This window comes from Leucoraja erinacea, unplaced genomic scaffold, assembly GCF_028641065.1.
Source record: "Leucoraja erinacea ecotype New England unplaced genomic scaffold, Leri_hhj_1 Leri_464S, whole genome shotgun sequence".
Taxonomy (NCBI): domain Eukaryota; kingdom Metazoa; phylum Chordata; class Chondrichthyes; order Rajiformes; family Rajidae; genus Leucoraja; species Leucoraja erinaceus.
This window is the reverse complement of record NW_026576365.1, coordinates 33,759-51,461: the sequence shown is the minus strand read 5'-3', so window position 1 is coordinate 51,461 and position 17,703 is coordinate 33,759. Positions and strand designations below refer to the sequence as shown.

The 17,703-nt window shown below is 46.6% G+C and overlaps 1 long non-coding RNA gene across 1 annotated transcript; it reads left to right on the top strand.

Annotated features, from left to right (window-relative positions):
* Positions 1 to 5,036: 5,036 nt before the first annotated feature.
* LOC129693901 (uncharacterized) lies at positions 5,037 to 17,259 on the top strand. Its single transcript, XR_008722928.1, has 3 exons — positions 5,037 to 5,406; positions 6,286 to 6,356; positions 13,186 to 17,259. It is a non-coding gene; the product is annotated as an uncharacterized LOC129693901 (long non-coding RNA).
* Positions 17,260 to 17,703: the final 444 nt, after the last annotated feature.

Genomic DNA, 17,703 nt, shown 5'->3' with positions numbered 1-17,703 from the left:
ACTACCTTCTGTGGCAGAGAATTCCACAGATTCACCACTCTCTGTGTAAAAAATGATTTTCTCATCTCAGTCCTAAAAGACCTTATCCTTAAACTGTGACCCCTAGTTCTGGACTTCCCCAACATCGGTAATAATCTTCCTGCAAATACCCTGTAAGAATTTTGTAAGTTTCTATAAGATCCCCTCTCAATCTTCTAAATACTAGCGTGTACAGGTATCTGGCAGAAGTCTTGCTGCAATGATTTGGACCAATTGCAGACGGGGCAATTTGAGGAATGATTTGATTTTAGCTATGGTACGAAGCTGGAAGAAACCAGTTTTTACCACAGAGTTGGCTTACTTGTCAAACTTTAATGTGGAGTCAAATATCATGCCAAGGTTTTTGACGTGCGGTTTGACTAAGGAGGTTAGGCTTCCGAGTCTGCATGTTATCGTTAGGATAACCTCAGACTTGCTCTCGTTAAGTTGTTGGATGCGGATGACACGAAGCTGAGGGGCAGTGTTAGCTGTGAGGAGGATGCTTGGAGGGTGCAAGGTGACTTGGATAGGCTGGGTGAGTGGGCAAATGCATGGCAGATTCAATTCAATTCAATTCAATTCAACTTTAATGTCATTGCACAAATACAAGTATGGGAACAACGAAATGCAGTTTAGCGTCAGTCCGTAGTATAGTGCAATATAGAAATAAAAATAAAAATACAGAATAATCAAACAATAATCGAACAATGTGGACGGAGAGAGTGGAGAAGTCTATCGGCGGGACTCCGAATTCAGCAATGTGATGGAATTATTGTAGAAGCTGTTCCTCCAACTACTGGTACGAGACCTGAGGCTCCTGTACCGCCTCCCTGATGGGAGGAGGGCAAACAGTCCGTGGTTGGGGTGGGAGGGGCCTTTAATGATCTTCCCGGCCCGGCATCCATGGCAGGGAGCGGGGCACCGATGATGTACTGCGCGGTTTTCACCACCCGTTGTAGTGCCTTCCTGTCCGCTACGGTGCAGTATAATGTGGATATGTGAGGGTATCCACTTTGGTGGCAAAAACAGGAAAGTAGACTTATCTAAATGGTGGCCGATTAGGAAAAGGGGAGATGCAATGAGACCTGGGTGTCATGGTACACCAGTCATTGGAAGTAGGAATGCGGGTGCAGCAGGCAGTGAAGAAAGCGAATGGTATGTTAGCATTCATAGCAAAATGATTTGAGTATAGGAGCAGGGAGGTTCTACTGCAGTTGTACAGGGTCTTGGTGAGACCACACCTGGAGTATTGCATACAGTTTTGGTCTCCTAATCTGAGGAAGGACATTCTTGCCATAGAGGGAGTACAGAGAAGGTTCACCAGACTGATTCCTGGGATGTCAGGACTTTCATATGAAGAAAGACTGGATGGACTCGGCTTGTACTCGCTAGAATTTAGAAGATTGAAGGGGGATCTTATAGAAACTTACAAAGTCTGAGGAAGGGTTTCGGCCCGAAACGTTGCCTATTTCCTTCGCTCCATAGATGTTGCTGCACCCGTTGAGTTTCTCCAGCATTTTTGTGTACCTAAAATTCTTAAGGGGTTGGACAGGCTAGATGTAGGAAGATTGATCCCGATGATGAGGAAGTCCAGAACAAGGGGTCACAGTTTAAGGATAAAGGGGAAATCTTTTAGGACTGAGATGAGAAAAACATTTTACACCCAGAGAGTGGTGAATCTCTGGAACTCTCTGCCACAGAAGGTAGTTGAGGCCAGTTCATTGGCTATATTTAAGAGGAAGTTAGGCCCTTGTGGCTGAAGGGATCAGGGGGTATGGAGAGAAGGCAGGTACAGGATACTGCGTTGGATGATCAGCCATGATTATATTGAATGGCGGTGCAGGCTCGAAGGGCTGAATGGCCTCTACTCCTGCACCTATTTTCTATGTTTCTATGTTTCTATGAGATACAAAAGTTGCATTTTAGAGAGGCACATGGATATGGAGGATATGGAACACGTGCAGGCAGATTTTTGTTTGAATTGTTTAAATTCGTGTCAGCGTTGGTACAGAAATGGGCCGAAGCCCTGTGCTGGACTGTTCTGTTTCCTCTGCTGGCCTGCCTTGTCTGATGAAGCCCAAAACATCCCACATTCCTTCTAATCAGATGAGATGCTGCCTGTCCCGCTCTGTTACTCCAGCTTTTTGTGTCTAAAGGGGGGGATTGCATGTAAGGACATCGGGTCAAAGGGCGTGACGCACGGAGCAGCTCAATCCATGGGGGACATGGCTGACTCAGCACACACTGTGAACACACGGAACGCGTACCTTCTTACCTGTTAAAAACCGCCAAAATTGTCATTTTGTGCACTATAAATATTTGTGGGCACTGCCATTGAAAGCGGGAAGGTATCAGTATCTTTGCTCTGAACCCGAGCACCAAGGTGTAAGCGGCCGAAGGAGCGCATCCCTCGGGACAGCCCCCACTCTCCCCCCGGGGTCAGTGCTGTCCGCCCACGGTCTCCCTCTGTGGCCTGCACTGTCACGGGCTGTGAGTCAGCAGTGCCCACACACGGGGCCAGGTGAAGCGGGACGCGGGGCTGGAGCCGGGCTGGGGGTAGTGGGGCTGGATGAAGCGGGGCCGGGGGCAGCGGGGCTGGGTGGAGCGGGGCCGGGGCTGGGTGGAGTGGGCCGGGGGGAACGGGGCCTCGGGTCCAGGCAACGTCAGCTGCAGCAGAGTTGGGGATGTTGTTGTCAGGTAATTATTTAAGCAACTTATTTCTTTAATACATAAACTCAGAAACCTCTGGCAAACATGGCTGATTCCGCAGGCCTTTCCCGCCCAAAATACTTTGCACATGCGCACACTCCGGAAAAGTCCTGCACATGCGCACACTCTAGAAGAGCTCCGCACACGCGCACACATGCGCCCACTTCCGTCCCTCTGTCCACTCAGAGTCACCGACACCTCGACCTCTTCCACCCCCCCTCCCCCCCCCCCCCGACCACCACCTCCGCCTCCCACCCACGGCTGGGGGATAGACGGGTCGGGGTCCGCGGGTGTGCAACCAGTCCGGATGCTGGGCCAGATGCTGTGCTGCCAGCCATAGTCAATGCTCCCTCACCCGTGTACAGTTCATCGCGTGTACTCCAGGTGGCGCTGCGTGGCATCTGTACGTGAACTCGACTGCCGTGCAACCTCCCTGTCAATCAATGGCCGGCACGTGACATCACAGCCCCGCCCAGAATTTGTCAATGGGTGCGCACCACATGATGCCCCGGTCATCGAATGACGTGCTGCGGCCCCCGCCCCGCCCCCCCACGTGCTGCCCCGCCCCCCGGTCATCGAATGACGTGACGCCCCGCCCCACCACGTGATGCCCCCCCGTCCCGGTTATCGAATGACGTGACGTCCCCGCCCCCACCACGTGATGCCCCACCTTCCTCATCGAATGACGTCACGACCCCCCGCCCCACGACGTGACGCCCCGCCCCCCCCCCGTTCATCGAATGACGTGACGCCCCCGCCCCACCTCGTGATGCCCCGCCCCTGGTCAACGGATGACGTAGCGCCCCCACCAGTGTCATCAGTGGCACTCTGGACCACGTGACCCCCCCCCCCCCCACACCACCGGCGACCGTTGGATTGGTGGGTGACGTGACACCCGCCCTCTCCGTCATCAGTGCAGCCACCACGATAGGCCGCCACGTGACCCCGGGCGCGCCGCCATCTTGCAGATGCGGCCATGACGACGGTTGAGGATGGAGCGGCGGCCGGGAAGGAGCAGGTTGGTGCTGGTTCTGTCTCTGTCCGTCTCCGTCTGTCCGCGGACGTGGCTCGAAGCGGGCGGGTACGAGCTTGTTTAGAAATGACATTTGCGGTCGGGAGAGGCCGACCCTGCATTTTAAAAGCGGCGGGAAGCGGTGTCGTCGGCGAAAATAAAAAAGCCTCGACTCCTTGTAAGGGCCCGGGCGCTCGCGCGCTCCCTCCCTCCCTCTGCAACCCCACCCCCCCCCCCCCGGGCGCTCCCTCCCTCTGCAGCCCCACCCCCGGGCGCTCCCTCCCTCCCCCTGCAACCCCACCCCCCCACCCCGGGCGCTCCCTCCCTCCCTCTGCAGCCCCACCCCGGGCGCTCCCTCCCTCTGCAACCTCACCCCGAGCGCTCCCTCCCTCTGCAGCCCCGCCCCCACCCCGGGCGCTCCCTCCCTCTGCAACCCCACCCCGAGCGCTCCCTCCGTCTGCAACCCCCCCCCCCGGGCGCTCCCTCCGTCTGCAACCCCACCCCGGGTGCTCCCTTCGCCCTCCCTCTACAGCCCCACCCCGGGCGCTCCCTCCCCCCCACCCTCTGCAGCCCCCCCCCCCACCCCGGGCGCTCCCTCCCTCCCTCCCTCTGCAAGCCCCACCCCGGGCGCTCCCTCCCTCCCTCTGCACCCCCACCCCGGGCGCTCCCTCCCTCCCTCTGCAGCCCCACGCCGGGCGCTCCCTCTCTCCCTCTGCACCCCCACCCCGGGCGCTCCCTCCCTCCCTCCCTCTGTAGCCGCAGCCCCCCCCGGGCGCGCGCTCCCCCTCCCTCCCTCCCCCTCTGCTCTGCCCCCCACCCGGGCGCTCCCTTCGCCCTCCCTCTGCTGCAGCCCCCCGGCCCCCCCCCGGGCGCTCCCTCCCCTCCCTCTGCAGCCCCGCCCCCCCCGGGCGCTCCCCGCATCCCTCCCTCCCTCTGCACCCCCCCACCCCGGGTGCTCCCTCCCTCTACAACCCCTTCCCTCTCCCTCCAGTCCTCCACCCCCCCCCCCCCCTCTTTTTTCTCCCCCCTCCTTCCCCTGCCCACACCCCCACCCTTCCCCACCCCCCCCCCCCCCCCCCCCCCCCCCGCGCTCACTGTTTCCCTCCCGTGGCTTCCAGGGTCCTGGGTGCTCACCTGGCTGTACTCTGTGAAACGGTGCTTGGCGAGTTCAAAAAGGTTGAAATCTGGAAATAGTCAAGTATTTAGCATTAAGAGCAATGGAAGTGGATGGATGGCATGGTGGCGCAGCGGTAGAGTTCCTGGCTGACAGCGTCATAGATGCGGGTTCGATCCTGACTACAGGTGCTGGCTGTATGGCGTTGGTTCATTCTCCCCATGGCCTCGGTAGGTTTTCTCCGGGTACTCCGGTTTCCTCCCACACTCCAAAGATGTCAGGAGCAGAATTCCGAGAGTAATGGAGGATAAGTGTACACATATCTTTGCCTTGTACAAAAGATGGTGTTAATCGTGAGGTGAGAATTCCACTGCTGAATCACTATCGCTGATTTAATGTATGTACTCATTCCTGATTCTTTCATCCTCCTACAGTATGAAGAATAATATCAATTGGCTAATTGTGCAACGGATTCCTGCCCTTCCTATGGTTGTACAACTCCTGATCGAAGAGGAGGATTTACTAGAAACCCTGCTGTGGTTCTGTTTCATAGGTAGGTTCAGAGGTGCCATGTGATTATATATCCTATATAAATTGCATCTGGTTATGTAAGGTTTAAAATTAATTTGCACAAGTTGGCTTTGGAAGTGAATCAGATGGTTATGCCAACTTATTCACTTCCGCCATCGTTACTGATTTGAATGTTGCCAAATCATCCTCAGTTGCTGTTGTAAAGCTAAAGTTGACTGACTAAAATAAAGGAATAGGACCAAAGAACATTATGGCCCTTTGGCCCACAATGTCTATGCTGAATATAATGCCAAGATAAACTAATCTCCTCAACCTGCACATGATCCACACCCCTCCATTCCCTGCATATCCAGGTGCCAATCATAGGATATAGAACAATGCAAGACTACTGGCAAAAAAAAATCATAAATAACTATTTGTTGAGCTCAACACCTTAAATCCCCTGACCAGCAGGGAGCGAATCAAAGTACTGCAGTTGTTTAGTCCACCAGGCCCGAGTGACTGAGCTGCCAGCACAAGAATCCATTTGGCCCACAATGTCCATACTAGCCCTCTGGTAGCCAGTCCCTTCAGCCCACGACACCCATACTTGCGCTCCAGAAAGCCCCGCCTCCCCCACTAGCCACCAGTATTGGAATTGGTGGAGAGGTGGAATATTGTGTTGGGGGACCAGCTCTCCCGTGTGAACGTGGGACCCAACGGGTCCCACTTTGTCTAGTTGTTTGTAAAATCTTCACCCTCTACTCTGGTGATCTCCTCTCAGTCCTGGTGCAGGGTCTCTCCCCGAGACATAGATTATTCCTTTGCTTCCACTGTACCTGCAGATTTTCTCCAGGATTGTGTCTATTGCAGTTTAATAATGCAATTGTTTATGAAACCAGAAATTGTTTTCTCTCCACAGTCAAGTTTGGACAGATTGCCTCTTTAAAGAACATTGGCAGGAAATTCGACACTCGTGCCCTGATGTCCGAGGTAAATTAAGGGAAGATTTATTATTGGAATTAGTTTTTATTTTGATGTATTGCAGGAATACAATTTACCCTGCTATTGTGTTGGTTACTGCACTGGAGCTATTGCTTCACATTCACTTTGCCCCTCAGCATTTAACCTCCCCACCATCGTTCAAATGAAAGAAAAACATTGTGGACATTACTAAAACAATAGGAAGGATTGGACAGCAGATGGTGTAATGTCAATGATAATGAAGGGCTGTTGCTCATTAGGTGGAGATTACAGACGTTTGTTTGTCTGAAAGTCTTTTGGTCATTGTTCAATTTCTTAATCACTTTTAACAGACATTTTCAACAACCAGCTTTTAATATTTATAAATTTGCAGACAAATGGATTAACTTAGCAATAATTTGTCAATCTTCTCTTCTCCATAATAAAAGTTGCACAGTACTGATGTAGGAAATTGCCCCTAAATGAACTATTTGTTATCTCATTGATAGCTTTTTAAAAGTTGTTTTATTCTCACTATGTGGAAAAGTATATTATGTCTATTCTGTTGACCAAAAACCTTCCCTCAATGGTTTAATCTTTTCCTGATAGGTATAATTTCACATTTTCTCACTAATACTTAATCATTTTTATAACTCTTCTAGTGTATACATACCTTTTTTAAACACAACACTTCGTTTTTGAAATGTATGTTTTGTCCCCTTATAAATATGTTTGGTTTGCTTTTGCTTGGACCTTTTAATCCACTTCATGATTTTTTGTATATTTGTAAGTCCAAATTCATTTTCCCCCTTTAGATTCTTGGATAGCTAGCCTAGAATTTTGCCAAATCAGAAAAACAGGTGTTACAAAGTTGAAAATTGTATTAATGTATAATGTCATTTTGCCCGCACTTTTGGTGCATCAACATCTATCATTAATCGCATATGATTCTTTTAGTGTGTGTTTTGTTAACCTAACATCTAGCTCAGCAAAATAATGGCAATGCCTAAATTCATCTCCAGGGAGATTCAATAACAAGAGGATTTCAGTAGAGGAGAAAAGAGGTTCTTCTGCAATTGTATAGGGCTCTGGTGAGACCACATCTACAGTATTGTGTACAGTTTTGGTCTCCTGATTTGAGGAAGGACATCCTTGTGATTGAAGCAGTGCAGCGTAGGTTCACGAGATTGATCCCTGGGTTGGCGGGACTGTCATATGAGGAAAAATTGAAAATACTAGGCTTGTATTCACTGGAGTTTAGAAGGATGAGGGGGAATCTTATAGAAACATAAAATTATAAAAGGACTGGACAAGCTAGATGCAGGAAAAATGTTCCCAATGGTGGGTGAGTCCAGAACCAGGGGCCACAGTCTTAGAATAAAGGAGAGGTCATTTAAGACTGAGGTGGAAAAAAAACCTTTTCACCCAAAGAGTTGCAAATTTATGGGAATTCCCTGCCACAGAGGGCAGTGGAGGCCAAGTCACTGGATGGATTTAAGAGAGAGTTAGATAGAGCTCTAGGGGCTAGTGGAGTCAAGGGATATGGGGAGAAGGCAGGCATGGGTTATTGATAGGGGACGACCAGCCATGATCACAATGATTGGCAGTGCTGGCTCGAAGGGCCGAATGGCCTCCTCTTGCACCTATTTTCTATGATTCTATGTAATAACGTTTCTCTAAATAATGACGGCCATTGATCACGGAGAACCAACTTTTATTCATCATGAAGCTGAAACTGAATGCCTTTAAACAGCAGATCTATATTCTTGTAGTCTGATTGTTGCAAGCTATCTTACACAAGAGCCAGCTATGTTAATAGAACAGTACAGCACAAGAACAGACCCTTTGGGCCACAATGTCTGTGTTGAACATGATGCCAAGACCACCTCTTGCTTACCAATGGGTTTAATCCATATCCCTCCATTCCTTGCACATTCATTTGCCTATCAAAAAGCCTCTTAAATGCCACTATCATATCAGCCTCAACCCCAACCTTGCCAGTGAATTCCAGGCACTCAACACCCTCTGTATAAATAAATAAATAAAAAATATTTAAATTGTCCTTCACATCTCATTCGAACTTTGCCACCCGCACCTTAAACCTATGCCCTCTAGCATTTGATGTTTCCATTCTGCAGATTAAAAAGGTTCTGACTGTATCCTATCTATGCCTCTCATTTTATATACTTCTATCGGGTCTCGGTGAAACCTCTGACGTTCGAGAGAAAACAATCTTGAGCCTGACTAACCTCTCCGTGTAGCTAATACCCCCTAACCCAGAACAACTTAACAAGTCCAGACATTTGCAATCACAAATATTTCATAGTGCCTCTGGATCTTAAACTCATAATCATGGTAGTCAAGAAGTTAGTCCTCAAGACAACATAGGTTAGTATTTATTTCTGGAGAGGCTGAATTAAAATGTCAAAGTTACTAAGTTCTGATTGTATTCTGCTTCATATGTGGAAAGACGTATAACTTCACATGGAAGCTTTGGAGAGGATACAAACATGATCACATGTGTGGTACCAAAATTGGGGATTACTACTCGTCTTTTGAATAATGAGTTAATTTGACTGGGACCAACAGGAACTTAACAAGATAATGGTGTTCTATATTCAAGTTCAAGTGATATATATAAGTTCAAGTGATATATTCAAGTTCAATGGGGAGACAGTGGTGCCGTCGATGGTGAGAGTGGGGTTATTGATTTTGCTGAGTGTGGTTTTGGAGCCTATGAGGAGGAATTCTGTTTTATCGCTGTTGAGTTTGAGGAAGTTATGTTGCATCCAGGTTTTTATAACTGACAAACAGGAGTTGATATGGGGGAGAGGGGGGGGGGGGGGGGGGGGGGGGGTGGGGGGGATTTGGTGCCGAGGTAGATCTGGGCGTCATCGGCGTAACAGTGGAAGTCCAGGTTGAAGTGGCGGAGTATCTGACCAAGGGGGAGGATGTAGATGATGAAGAGGAGGGGGCCGAGTACGGAGCCTTGGGGAACGCCTTGAGTGACTGTGGCTGTAGCAGAGGTGTGGTTATGGAGAGAGATGAAGTGGGATCTGTTGGAAAGGTAGGAACAGAGCCAGCTGAGTGCAGAACCTTCAATGCCAAGGTCCCCAAGTCTGGTAAGCAGGATGTTATGGTTCACTGTATCGAAGGCTGCACTCGGGTCGATGAGGATGTTGAGCGAACCAGTGTCAGCAGAGGTGAGGAGGTCGTTGAGGACTTTGAGGAGAGCAGTTTCAGTGCTATGGAGGGAGCGAAAGCCAGATTGGAGGGGTTCGAATAGGTTATACGCAAGGTGGGAATGAAGTTGTGACGTAACGATATGCTCCAGGGTTTTTGAAAGAAAGGGGAGGTTTGAGATTGGGCGGTAGTTAATGAGAGAGGAGGGATCAAGACCAGGTTTCTTTAAGATTGGTGTAACAGCAGCAGTTTTGAAAGCGGAGGGGACAATTCCTTGGGACAATGAGGAGTTGAAGAGATTAGTGAGGTAGGGGCAGAGAACGGGGAGGCAGGACTTCAGCAGGGGAGTAGGTAGAGGGTTGAGGGAGCAGGTAGTGGGTTTGGAAGAGCTGATGAGTTTGGAGATTTCAGTAGGGGTGACCGGCAAGTGTCAAACTGGGAGAGGAAGCAGTGGAGGAGGGGTAAGGAGGTCAGTGGAGATGTTGAAAGGAGGGGCCTTGGTAGGTGGTGGCGTAGGTGCTGGGGAGTCGGGTACAGGGGATAAAGATTGATAGATGGTGCTGATTTTATCAGCGAAAAAGTGGAGGAATGAGTTGCAGAGATCTGGAGTAGAGGTAGGGAGAGTGTTGGCTCGAGGCTTGAGGAGGTTGCCCACTGTGGAGAAGAGGGTTCTGTGGTTTAGGCAGGGGTCGGTGAATATGGAGGAGAGGTAGGCGGATTTTGCAGCAATGAGGACATCTTTGTAGTCAGTGAGGTGGAGTTTGTAAGCTTCATGGTGGACTGTGAGAGATGATTTCTTTGTGAGTCGTTCAAGTTGGCGACCAGTCTGTTTGTGGAGCAGACCAGGTCAAGGATGTGACCTTTGTCATGGGGGGGAAAGGTGACGTGCTGAGTGAGAGAGCAGTTGTCAAGTAAAAAGGTGAATTCAGATGCGAGCTTGCAGGTGGGGGAGTCCATATGAATATTTAAGTCACCAAGTAGCAGCAGACGTGAGGAGAGGGAAGAGGCAAGTGTGAGGAGTTCAGTGAAGTCAGATAGGAAGGAGGGGTTTGGTTTAGGTGGCCGGTAAATGAGGATGACTGTCATGGTGGAAAGGGCTTTGAACCCATCTCCCCAGGCCCGTAACCTTAGCGTGATCTTTGATTCCCCCTTCTCCCTTGAGCCTCACATCCGCCATGTCATTAAAACCTCCTTTCACCTCCGCAACATCGCCAAAATCAGACCCTCTCTCACACCTCCCGCTGCTGAAAGACTCATCCTCTCCTTGGCATCAGCTCCACCTACATCAACTGACTCCAACTGGTCCAGAACGCAGCCTCCCGACTCATCACCCACACCAAATCCTGGCATCACATCACTCCAGTCCTCAAACAATTTCACTGGCTTCCCATCTCCCACCGGATCACCTACAAAATCCTGGTCCTCACCTACAAAGCCCTCCACCATCTGGCCCCCCCATATCTCACTGACCTCCTCTCCCCCTACCAACCCTCACGGTCCCTCAGATCCACATCAGCCGGTCTCCTCTCCATCCACAAATCCAACCTCCGCAGTTTTGGGGACAGAGCCTTCTCCAGGGCAGCTCCCAGGCTCTGGAACTCCCTCCCCCAACTGATCCGCAATTCCGTGTCCCTCACCATCTTCCAGTCCTGCCTCAAGACTCATCTCTTCACCTCTGCCTATCCTTAGCCCCACGTCCCCCTCCCTTTTCATCTGTGCTTGAATTGCCTCGTATTGTGTTTTGAATTGAATTCTGTCTTTAATTTGTGTACTAGTCATGTCTATTTATTTCATTCCCCTTACATGTTTTTCCTCTACTTGCTAAATTTTTGTAAGGTGTCCTTGAGACTCTTGAAAGGCGCCCATAAATACAATTTATTATTATTAAGTATTTTTGCCCACTACCAACCCTTGCAGACAATCATGGCTTATTCCAGATTGAACCATATGTCACTTTAGCCACTTCTTTGCTGTGGAGAGCCAGTAAAGGGCTGTAAAGTAAAGAACTCTTTCAGGTTCCCAGTGCAGTAGTGGAGAGGGCAGCACCATCACTAACATATCTAAACAATATTGCTATGATGATCTATTTTAGCATAAATCCACTCCAATATTCCATTTCTGGAAACATCCTTGAGCAGTAAACAAGCTGTGTATCATCAATCCTTTTACTTGGGTCCTTTCACTTAATTTGATTTTGTGTGCCACTTTAATGAAGGCCTTCGATACATCTCTGGTTCTGATGTATCTTTTGCAGATTAAGAGTAGCGTAGACGAGGCGGCCATTTCACCATATTCGTTGGTTTGCCAAGGCCTGCTTGATTCCAGCAGTTGCTAACCATTTGAACTCCCCTTCACATTCCCACACTGATCTTTTCTGTCCTGGGCCTTCTCCATTGCCAGAGTGAAGCCATATGAAATGTGTGCACTCCCCAGATGCACTCTCATTTCTCCCACCATCCCCCTCTTCTTTAACCTACTCCATCCTATCTATATAGACATATAAAATAGGTGCAGAAGTAGGCCATTCAGCCCTTGCAGCGAGAACCACCATTCAAAATTATCATGGCTGATCATTCAGAATCATAACCATGTTTTTGCTTTCACACCATATCCCTTGATTCTGTTAGCCTCAAGTGCTATATCTAACTCTCTCTTGAATACATCCAGTGATTTGCCCTACACTGGCACTGTTGGCAGAGAATCCCACAGATTCACAACTTTCTAGGTGAAAAGGTTTTTCCTCATCTCAGTCCGAAAAAAGGCCTACCCCTTATCTTAAACTGTGGTTCTGGACTCCCCCAACATTGGGAACATATTTCCTGCATCTAGCCTGTCCAATCCCTTAAACATGTAATGTTTCTATAAGATTCCCTCTTATCCTAAATTCCAGTAAATACAAACCCAGTCTAAATTCCAGTGAATATGTCGCATTATCTCCCTCCCTCCTTTGCATTTCACTCCTTTTCTCTCATTATCTGACAGCCTTGTCTTTTGTTATCTCCAGAGTTTGTCCGCCCATCTGCCAATAAAACTCCCTCGCCCGTGTCCACCTATAACTTGCTAGGCTTTGTCCCCTCCCACCTCTTTTTCAGCTTTCTCGCCTTCCTTATTACAGCCAAAAAAATCACCTATTCAATCCCTCCATAGAAACATAGAAAATAGGTGCAGGAGTAGACCATTCAGCCCTTTGAGCCTGCACCGCCTTTCGATATGATCATGGCTGATCATCCAACTCAGTATCCTGTACCTGCCATCTCTCCATACCCCCTGATCCCTTTAGCCACAAGGGCCACATCTAACTCCCTCTTAAATATAGCCAATGAACTGGCCTCAACTACATTCTGTGGCAGAGAATTCCAGAGATTCACCATTCTCTGTGTGAAAAATGTTTTTCTCATCTCAGTCCTAAAATATTTCCCCATTATCCTTAAACTGTGACCCCTTGTTCTGGTGTCACAGTGATGTAGCCTGACCTGCTGAGTTATACCAGCACTGTATGTTTTATCTTTAGTGTGCTAGTTGAAATTGTGCATTGGATCTGCTAAATGATTTAGTTTTTATGTACCCTGCTACCATATCTTTAATTTAAGTCCACAGTCTAGCATTTCCCTAATACTCATGCCAGCCTAACTGATCTGCAGTTCCTCATTTTCTATCTCCCTCTCTCCTGAAACAGTGAGAAGTCAGTTGCTGTCTTCCAATTTGTGTGAACCATTCTGCAACCTACGGAATTTTGGAAGACGATGAACAGTGCGCCTGCCTGATAGGCTACGGATCAAGTTCTGGAATTTGAACGGGTATTTTCCAGCCAGCACGGACACCATCTTCCATGTCACCAACCCTACGATTCCTTGAAACTGGCAAGATGTCTGATTCACACAACCTGGAGCGCTCTCATCAAAAGGTTTTTTAAATGCTGTGGATCAGTTGGTCATTTCACTGCCATGATAGATAAGATTTTGGTGGGAGGGTTAACGAGGGATTTGGAGCAAATGTGCATAAACTAATCTGAGCACAGGCCTTCCCTGACTAACAAATGGATTCTATTTGTACAGATGTTGATTTTTGTGTATGTCAGAAAATAAGCAAAAATTACTCTGTGGTAACCATTTTGTAATGAATGGCATTAAAAACCACATAATGCTGACAAGAAGGAACAATTGTTAAAAGAGACGAAACTGTGTTTGACGTTCCTTGAAATTAATGAATGTACATCGGACTTTTGAATTTAATTTTGAAGCTTCTCTGCATGTATGGGCTTCTCGTAAATGGGGCATTTGTTACTCTGGGATGGCCTGTGTACTGCTCCATCATGGTCTAATTGAAGGGCAAGAAAAATATTAGAGGAACTGAATTGATTATGTTTTTTAGCTTTGAAGAGGAATGTTGTGCAGATCATTTAATTGAGGTATAGAAAAGTATTTATGGCACATGGAATATCATTTTATATCTAGGAGGGAGGGACAGAATGCTGAGGCACAACACATTTTCCATATGCTTGTTTAGTTTCTGTAATGAAGAATGATTTGTAATCTGGCAAGCAAAGTCATTAATGGATTGTCTTGTAATTCCCAGACATACTTTACACATGCCTGGTTATTTCACGCAATAGATCAAAAGTATTGACTTTGATCCTTTTTCACTAAATCAGTATCCCTTGTTTGGAAATCTTTATTCCTTTGGCAAGAACCGTATGTACCTGACTGATCTATGAACTCTCCTTTTGACCTTCTCTAAGCACTGCAATCCCATTTTATTTGGATTTTTCATGTTTGAAGCCTTTCATCTTGAAACTGTTGATGCAGTTGAGCTCAACGTAGAAGAGATTTGTTAAAACTTAGCAAACCTTGCTTTTATACTTTGCTTCTCTGTTCCAAAGGTTCTGTGTTCCCTTTTATTTTGCACTCAACATTTATTAACAAGACAAAGTACACGTACAAACAAGATATACAAATCACACAGCAGCTGTCAGCATCACATCAGATCATCCTAGAGTTCTGTCGCAGAAGCATCACATTCACAGGCACCCAAGCAAGCTCATCATATTTAATCCTACTTGATATATAATCACCCGTTATGTTAAACCAGACACTTGTATGCCACTTGAAGAACGTATTTTGTCATTGATTGTCACTATGTACGCACTTATACACAGTCATAATCATGTCTACATATGGTTCCAAATACACGTACACTATTCCAGTCGAACTCCTCCCCTCCACAGGGCCTATGGAGGAATCGTGTCCATAATCAGTCTTGGCAGTTGTAGTAATACCGATGTCCACATAATGTTGAAAGCATCAGTCCTTAACTGGAGTTTAGCTGTTATACTTTCCATCAAATATACACTTTTCAGTCTTTCCCTCCACTGTTGAACATTTGGTGACTTTACATTTCTCCATGACACTGTAATCGTCTTCTTTGCAATCAACAGCAACACCCCAAGCAAGTATGTCTGATTTCTGGTATTTATATTTTCTGGAGTCTCTCCTAGTATGAAGAATGCCGGCTCCAGAGGCAGATCCACCCCCAAGATTAGCTTGATCTTCGCCTGAATGTCTCTCCAATATTGATACAATTTGGGACAATCCCACAAAATATGGGTGTGATCACCAATCTTCCCGCATTGTCTCCAGCATAAATCTGAGGTGTTGCTGTATCTTGCTAACATAAGAGGAGTCTTAAATACTCTCATTCTAGTTTTCCATTCAAACTCCCTCCAGGCGAGGCTGTTTGTTAATTTATGAGCCGAGACGTGCCTTTTCCCACATTTCGTCAGTAATAATAATATTCATTTAGATTAGATTCCTTTATTTGTCATTCAGAAGTTTCGGTCTGAACGAAATTTTGTTGCCTGCAGTCATACATATAATAATAAATAACAAAACACACAATAAACCCAAATTAACATCCACCACAGTGAGTTCACCAGGCACCTCCTCACTGTGATGGAGGCAAAAGTCTTAAAGTCACTTTCTCTTCCCTCCTTATTTCCAATTCCCATTTCTGTTCCGTTTCTATAGTGTTTCCTTTTACATAATCTTGAAGTCCTTTATATTAGTGGGATATCAGATTATTTTTTTTATCACTCCCTCCATAGTCAACAGGAAGAACTTTTCCAAATTAGAAGGTAATTTACATATCTGCTCCCAATCTACATATGTCTGCAGATAATGCCTTATTTGGAGAAATCTAAAAAAGTCCAACCCTGACAAACAGAATTCTTTCTGAAGATGCTGATATGATTTCAAAACTTCCCCACAAAAAATCCGATCCACAGTATTGAGCCCTTTGTCTGTCCAATTTCTGAAGCCATTGTCAATTTTGCTGGGTAAAAAAATCAGGAATAGCAGCTATCTTCAGTTGAAGAGATTTAGTTGTTTTCTTATAACCAGCCAAGTTTTCATTGTGAATTTAATCCATTCATTATCAGTTTTTAATTTCTTCCAGCTTGCTTGACTTAGCAATGGGAGCCCTGCCAGGGCAGTACTGGGGCATGAATTTTTCTCTATATTCACCCACCCCGTTTCTTTATCATTTATTATCCATGCTATCAGGGTCCTCAGCTACGCTGCCCAGTAATAGTATTTAATGTTGGGCAAATTGAGGCCCCCTTTTTGTTTTGGCAGTAACAGTGTCTTGAGTCAAATTCTAGGTTTCTTATTTTGCCACACAAATCTTGATAGCTCTTTGTCCAACGCTTTAAATGCCACCACAGGGACCCCTACTGGCAAAGATTGAAATAAAAAAAGCAGTCGGGGCAAATTATTCATTCGAACAGCTTCAATTCTACCAATTTGAGATAGAGGGAGCATTTCCCATCTGAGCATCTCTGCCTTTATCCCCTTTAGCAGCTTTCCATAGTTAGCTTCGTACAGTGTTGAGATGGAGGGGGTGATGACAATGCCTAGGTATCTGAAACCCTCCCTAGACCAATGAAACCTGACCTGATCATTTAGTTGCGAAGGCCATGTACTTGACAGCATCATTGCTTCCGATTTTAAATCATTTATTTTATAACCAGGTACTACTCCATATTCCTTCTAAAACTTGCATTGGGTAAGGCACTGAGGAAATAGGATTGCTCACATACAGCATGACATCATCTGCAAATAATGACATTTTATGTTGCACCCCCCTATCATCTTTTATACCCTCTATATGATCCTCTTGCTGAATGGTTTCAGCGAGCAGCTCTAAGCATAAATCAAAGAGCAGGGGACTCAAACTGTCCCCCTGTCTAACTCCCCGCTTCAATTCAATTCAAAAAACTCAGAGCAACACCCATTCACCCTCACTCTTGACTTTGGATTTAAATATAGTACTTTCACCCAATTTATACATTTTGTGTGGAACCCCATCTTATCTAATGTATGTTCAAGATAGACCCAATCTACTCTGTCGAAAGCCTTTTGGGCATCTAAACTGAGTAACATTGAAGTCTGAAGCTTCCGTTTTGTACATACCATAACGCCTGATATTAATAACTCCCTGTCTACCAGGTATGAGCCCTGTTTGGTCAGGATGTATCAGTTGTGTTATTTTTTGGATTCTCTTAGTTAGTATAGTGCTAAGTATCTTTTGGTCATTTTGGTCATTACATAGGAGACTTATGTTCCCTTTTTAAATTGACTATCAACCAACTTATTCTGCAATTGTTAAAAATTACCTTTGTACATCTGCAGTGATCTCTGTCCCAACATCCCCCATAAAATTGTGCCATTTAGTTGACATGGAATTCTGGAGGTGGGAGCTGGGTCAATGTTCCTTTCCCGTCGCGTAGGAAGCACACCGTGCAGTGTTGCATTGATTCAAGGGATGAGGTGATGTGGAATGCTTGGTTTTAGGTACTGGTCAGTCCAACCTATGAAAGGACTCAGTCACATGTCATAGACAACTCTAGACTGTCATTAGAAGCAAAACATTGGACCTTAAAAACTACTGTAGAATTGCAATAGGTGACAAACTGTATTAATATCACCCACGATTACAAGCATCTGATAATACCACAAAACACTCATGCCAGAAGTATGCAAAACACTTTTGCTTTAAACTAGTAATCCTATTACAAATTGCCTTACTTGCAAAGCCTAGATGTTTTTGGGTCACCACCAGAGTGGTAAATGTGACTTGTATCTTTCCTGAGTAATCGATTTTAAATGCATTTACAAGTTCATAAGTCATTCGAGTTTAT